Raw genomic sequence first — 7,075 nt, 5'->3', positions numbered from 1 at the left:
CCTTCCAAACTCTTTCTCTTTCTTTGTCTTGTTGGTGCTATGCTTCTTTAGAAGCCATTGTACGTGAATAAGAGCTATGAGCTCATGTGTGCTAGACTAGGTCCGAGTTTTAGGTCCTTAGTGTTTTATTTGTGATTACTTGTGTAGGAGAGGTTGAGTGTGCCTAGAGTGTGTGTTAGGCCTTATTGGCATGTTGTTGTCCTTAGGATAGCCCAAAATAGGCTTAGGAGTCATGAAAAGCAACAATGGCAAAGTTGTTGAAAAGATGAAAAAGTTGCTTGACAACTTTTAAAAGTTGTCAAGCAACTTTTCCTCCAAAAATGGTCATAGAACCTTGTTGTGCATGGAGAGCCCTAATTTTGGCACATTGACCGAGATATGGGTAGTATAAGTATTTTCAAACCCTAAATTTATAGGGGGGATGTTAGAGATTGTACGGCCCAAGCAAACTCAATTGACTGTGACTATTTTGTTGGTTACCAGTCAGATTGAATGAAGTTACCAAGTGAACTAATGGATTGATTTGTGTGCCAAACTATGTGAAATGTCTTCTATGGTGTAGATATCTTCATTGTCAATGATTGGATTAGCTTTTTGTTTACCGATTGAGTGTGTTTGTAAATAATTTGTAAGTTGTAGTCTCACTGTCCAGTTTTGGACTGGTTGTGCAAATGAAGTCTTAACTCCATTCCTCATTGTGGAACCACCATGAAACCATGGGGAATGGATGTGAAGACATTATACTATAGTCCCAAGCAAGCAGGGCCCTTGTAAATGCAAGGAGGCTGAGCAAAGACCCATTCCTAGGCGAGACTGGACAGTGCCTGGTTAGGAATGGTTGTTGGTGTAGAGTTCTTGAAGAGAAAGGTTGGTTAGTGGAGAGAGCATCCTTTGGAGGAAGTGTAGAGGAGTGTTTGAAGCATCATTAGTGTGAAGGAGAAGTCTCCACCAATCCAAACAAGGTGGCTAAAACTCAAAGTACTCACTATGACCCATGCAAACCCTAGAAACCCTCACAAAACCCTTAAAACCCCAAAATTTGCCCTAAGCACTGTACGGCCACTTGGAGGCCCTAAACCTAGAAAATCCTTGAGCCCTTGCCAATTGAATGGAAGTCCATTTTGGGAGTTAGGGTTGTTTGTGCATCATTTGTGAGAGGGAGCCTTAGAACACCGGTTAGGAGGCCTAATAGGGGCTCTTCCTTGTAGCCCTATTTGAAGGCAAAAACATAAATTTGTGAAATCAGTAAGGGGTTAGAATATTGAAACCTCCTGGGGGCTCATGAATGGGTGGATAGACCATGAAATGGACATGAAACAACCTTGCTAAAACCTTGGAAGGTGTGGAACAAGACTAGCCCTTATTAGCCATAGTAAGGGGTTTGAGTCTCATGAGTAGGTGAGACCTTAGGAACAGTATTGCAACTCATTGGTGGGTGGATTGGGAATGGTCATGGGATTCCCCAAGTAAAGGGAAGTCCTAGAGACCCTAGGGTGTGTGGAGAACACTAGGTGATCCAAGGAAAGGATCCAAGAGCGTAGACTTGGCTAGTCTATCCCAAAGCCCATCCCATCAGAGAAGAAGGGGTATGGAGGAAGGGAGAGGGAGAGTAGGGGGGAGGGAGGGAGAGGAGAGGGGAGAGGGAGAGAGAGAGGAGGAGGGAGAGGAGAGGGGAGAGGGAGAGAGGTAGGGGGAGGGAGAGAGGGAGAGAAGAGGGGGGAGGGAAGGAGGGAGAGGGAGGGAGAGAGGGAGAGAAGAGGGGAGAGGGAAGGAGGGAAAGGGAGAGAGAGGGAGAGGGAAAGAGAGAGGGAGGGAAGGTAGAGAGGGAGAGAGGTAGAGGGAGGGAGAGATGAGGGGGAATGGAGAGAGAGAGGGAGGACAGAGAGTGATAGGGAGAGAGAGAGAGGGAAGGAGGGAGAGGGAGAGAGAGGGAGAGAGGGGGGGGACAGAGAGGGATAGGGATTGAGAGAGAGGGAAGGAGAGAGAGGGAGAGAGAGGGAGAGAGAGAGATAGGGGGTAGGGAAGGTAGAGAGAGGGAGAGAGGTAGAGGGAGGGAGAGAGGGAGAGAAGAGGGGGGAGGGTGGGAGAGAAGAAGGGGTATGGAGGAAGGGAAATGGAGAGTAGGGGAGAGGGAGAGAGAGAGGGGGAGGGAGAGGGCGAGATGGAGAGGGATAGATAGAGGGGAGGGAGAGGGAGAGAGAGGGAGAGAGAGAGGGGGGATGGAAGGTAGAGAGAGGGAGAGAGGTAGAGGGAGGGAGAGAGGAATAGAAGAGGGGGGAGGGAAGGAGGGAGAGGGAGAGAGAGGGAGAGGGAGAGAGAGAGGGAATGATGAAAAGGGAGAGAGAGGTAGAGAGAGAGAGAGAGGGGAGAGGGAAGGTAGAGGGAGGGAGAGAGGTAGAGGGAGGGAGAGAAGAGGGGGGAGGGTTTGAGAGAAGAAGGGGTATGGAGGAAGGGAGAGGGAGAGTAGGGGCAGGGAGGGAGAGGAGAGGGGAGAGGGAGAGAGAAAGGGGGGAGAGAGAAGGAGAGATGGAGAGGCGGAGGGTGAGAGGCAAGGAGGGAGAGGGAGAGAGAGGGAGAGAGAGATGGGGGAGGGAAGGTGGAGAGAGGGAGAGAGGTAGAGGGAGGGAGAGAGGGAGAGAAGAGGGTGGAGGGAAGTAGGGAAGGAGGGAAAGGGAGAGAGAGGGAGAGGGAGAGAGAGAGAGAGAGAGGGAAATAGGGAGAGGGAGAGGGAGGGAGAGAGAGAGAGAGAGGGGGAGGGAAGGTAGAGAGGAGAGAGGTAGAGGGAGGGAGAGAGGGAGAGAAGAGGGGGGATAGAAGGAGGGAGAGGGAGAGAGAGAGAGAGGGAAGGTGGGATAGGGAGAGAGAGGGAGAGAGAGAGAGAGAGGGGAGAGGGAAGGTAGAGAGAGGGAGAGAGGTAGATGGAGGGAGAGAGGGAGAGAAGAGGGGGGAGGGAAGGACGGAGAAGGAGAGAGAAGGAGAGGGAGAGAGAGAGGGAAGGAGGGAGAGGGAGATAGAGGGAGAGAGGGAGGGGGGAGGGAGGGAAGGTAGAGAGAGGGAGAGAGGTAGGGGGAGGGAGAAAGGGAGAGAAGAGGGGGGAGGGTGGAAGAGATGAAGGGGTATGGAGGAAAGGAGAAGGAGAGTAGGGGGCAGTGAGGGAGAGGAGAGGGGAGAGGGAGAGAGAAAGGGGGGGAGAGGAAGACAGAGGGAGAGAGAGGGAGAGAGGGAAGGAGGGAGAAGGAGGGAAGGTAGAGAGAGAGAGGGAGGAGGGAAGGAAGAGAGAGGGAGAGAGGTAGAGGGAGGGAGAGAGGGAGAGAAGAGGGTGGAGGGAGAGAGAGAGGGGGAGGGAGATTGAGAGGGAGAGAGAGAGAGGGAAGGAGGGAGAGGGAGAGAGAGGGAGAGAGAGGGAGAGAGAGAGGGGTGGGAGGGAAGGTATACAGAGGGAGAGAGGGAGAGAAGAGGGGGGAGTGTGGGAGAGAAGAAGGGGTATGGAGGAAGGGAAAGGGAGAGTAGGGGGGAGGGAGGGAAAGGAGAGGGGAGAGGGAGAGAGAGAGGTGGGAGGGAGAGGGAGAGAGAGAGGGGGAGAGAGAGAGAGAGGGAAGGAGGGAGAGCGAGAGAGAGGGAGAGAGAGAGGGGGGAGGGAAGGTAGAGAGAGGGAGAGAGGTAGAGGAAGGGAGAGAGGGAGAGAAGAGGAGGGAGGGAAGGAGGAAGAGGGAGAGAGAGGGAGAGGGATGGAGGGAGAGGGAGGGAGAAGTAGAGAGAGAGAGAGGGGGGGAGGGAAGGTAGAGGGAGGGAGAGCCAGAAGAGGGGGGAGGGTGGGAGAGAAGAAGGTGTATGAAGGAAGGAAGAGGGAGAGTAGTGGGGAGGGAGGGAAAGGAGAGGGGAGAGGGATAGAGAGAGGGGGGAGGGAGAGGGAGAGAGGGAGATGGAGAGAGAGAGAGAGGGAAGGAAGGAGAGGGAGAGGGAGAGGGAGGGAGAGAGGGAGAGAGGGGGGAGGGAAGGTAGAGAGAGGTAGAGGGAGGGAGAGAGGGAGAGAAGAGGGGGGAGGGAAGGAGGGAGAGGGAGAGAGAGGAAGAGGGAGAGAGAGAGGTAAGGAGGGAGAGGGAGAGGGAGAGAGAGAGGGGGAGGGAAGGTAGAGAAAGGGAGAGAGGTAGAGGGATGGAGAGGGAGAGAAGAGGGGGGATTGAAGGAGGGAGAGGGAGAGAGAGGGAAGGAGGGAGAGGGAGAGAGAGGGAGAGAGGTAGAGGGGGGAGGGAGGGAAGGTAGAGAGAGTGAGAGAGGAATAGAGAGGGAGAGAGGAATAGGGAGAGAAGAGGAGGGAGGGGAGGGAGAGAGGGAGAGGGAGAGAGAGAGGGAAGGAGGGAGAGGGAGAGAGAGAGGGAAGGAGGGAGAGGGAGAGAGAGGGAGAGAGAGATAGAGAGTGGGGAGGGAGGGAAGGTAGAGAGAGGGAGAGAGGTAGAGGGATGGAGAGATGGAGAGAAGAGTGGGGATGGTTGGAGAGAAGAAGAGGTATGGAGGAAGGGAGAGGGAGAGTAGGGGGAGGGAGGGAGAGGAGAGGGGAGAGGGAGAGAGAGAGGGGGGAGAGGGAGAGAGAGGGAGAGAGAGAGAGGTAGAGGGAGGGAGAGAGGGAGAGAAGAGAGGGGAAGGAAGGAGGGAGAGGGAGAGAGAGGGAGAGGGAGAGAGAGAGGGAAGGAGGGAGAGAGAGAGAGAGAGAGAGAGAGAGAGAGAGAGAGAGAGAGAGAGGGAGAGGGAGAGAGAGGGAAGGAGAGAGAGAGGAGGGAAGGTAGAGGGAGGGAGAGAGGTAGAGGGAGGGAGAGAGGGAGAGACAGAAGAGGGGGAAGGGTGGGAGAGAAGAAGGGTTATGGAGGAAGGAAGAGGGAGATGGAGAGAGGGAGATGGCGAGAGAGAGGGAAGGAGGGAGAGGGAGAGAGAGGGAGAGAGAGAGAGATGGGGGGAGGGAAGGTAGAGAGAGGTAGAGGGAGGGAGAGAGGGAGAGAAGAGGGGGGAGGGAAAGAGGGAGAGGGAGAGAGAGGGAGAGGGAGAGAGGGAGAGAGAGAGTGTGGGGAGGGGAAGGGAGAGAGGGAAGGAGGGAGAGGGATAGAGGTCTTAAGGGGTCACAGGACACCATATGACCTCTTAGGAAACAATACAACCTCTAATGACACCTAAGGGGTCATATGGTGGGCTAATAAAATGATATATTAAATTTGAAGTTATGAATATAACATCATACAACGAGACTCCAAGCGAACAAACAATGAGGATTTGCTAAAAAGCAAGTGTAAGAGCTTGACCTAACCCTAAGAGTACTGCCTAAGTTCTAAAACATATGATGCTATTAAATTTGTAGGGTTATAAGACTGATCTCGATGGTGACTATAGGAATTACACACTTGATTTCTTTTATGGGAATGTACCATTCCAAGCTGTTTGACAAGTGATGATCATCATATACTACCACTGCCATGCATACAACAAAGTTTAATTTCTTTAGGTGACAGGCATTGTGTAACAACATGGGAACTCTCACATACTCACCACTATCATTCTACAAGACATCATTTGTGTTACTCTTCCTGTTTCTCTTCCTACCTATTGTTTCCTTCTGAAAAACATATTGCAGGTACTCTGACTCATCATGTTGCTTTGTTGACACTATTTTCCACATCTGCTCTTCTCATTAAAAACAAATTCGAGAAGAATATTGCTAGAGGTTTCCATGTTTGTCATGGTAATACACTCGTGGTTCAATTTTAAACCCTATTCCTCCTATTCAATATACACACACAAATCCATTAGTCAGTTTTCTTAGGAGAGCATACATGATAAAAATCAAAGAGGAAGTTGTAGACAAGAAATAAATTCACTTACAATACACTTACATGTGTATATATATGTTTTATATATTATATATATATACATATACTATATATTATATGTATGTAAACATATTATATATACAATATTATATTATACACATATTCTATAGAATATTATATTATACAATAGCGCGTATGCGCTTCTTACACCATAAGTACCACATACGTGCTTTTGACTATTTAGGCTTGGAAATAGGCCTGGATGACAAAGCTATGGTTCAGAAGTTTGATTTCCCTCCATTTCTCTCATTTTTGATGTGTTTTATTTTATCAACTTGGTTTATCAACTTTGTCATCATCAGGTTTACACTTCATCAAGTGGGTATTTCTAAAATTGCCACCATATTTTCACCCATCTTCCGAGCTTTCTAACCATATAATTTTTTTTCAATTTGAACAACAATAACATATTATTATTGAATTTCTTTTACCAGTGTCTCCATAGTTCTCACAGACATAGGTGCATGATTTTTTGAATAAATTTTGATATACTTATCCAAATTTTAAAAAAATTATATATTATTGTAGTGCACTTGATTCTTTACAATTTAAAAAAAAAAATTGTATTTTCGATTTGTTTAGTATAACTTATGCTTTGCGCATGAACAGGTACCTAATTTTCAGGATGTGCTCAATTGGAAAAATCATAGAAAAAATAATACTCCACAAAAAAATATAAAAAAATAGACATCTTCTAGTTCTCACTCTTAACTTCTAGTTCTCACTCTTAACTATCTTTCTACCAAAGGATTTGTCAAAATACTAAATCTAACTATGACTTTTTGATGCGCACGCCAGACAATATGTTATGTTTTCAGAAAGAATCCGGGTCATTTTTTTGTGCGCAAAGGATTTGACCCCCTTAATCTTATCCAATTTTGAAAAAGTTTAGTAGTTTGGAAACTAGATTCAAAGTACTACAATATTTGTTGTTTGATTATCTTCATATCTTGAGTGGATGACTTTAAAATTTTGCCTCCAGGTTCAGGTTCACCTGATTTTAGAAAAAAAGTGTCCACTTATACCCCCCTTTTTGACCACCATCTTTGTGCAGTTACCCTTATAAGGGATCCCACAAAATTACTCTATCATTATAATAGTGTATATGCATATTGTTCCATATAATTTTAGTTTTGATTAAACAAAAACATGTTTTGAGGGGACCCAAAACCCTGTACATCATATCCAAAGATATATCA

The sequence above is a fragment of the Cryptomeria japonica genome, chromosome 10 (genome assembly GCF_030272615.1).
Source record: "Cryptomeria japonica chromosome 10, Sugi_1.0, whole genome shotgun sequence".
In the NCBI taxonomy this organism is placed as follows: Eukaryota; Viridiplantae; Streptophyta; class Pinopsida; order Cupressales; family Cupressaceae; genus Cryptomeria; species Cryptomeria japonica.
Note: the sequence above shows the minus strand (reverse complement) of the source record.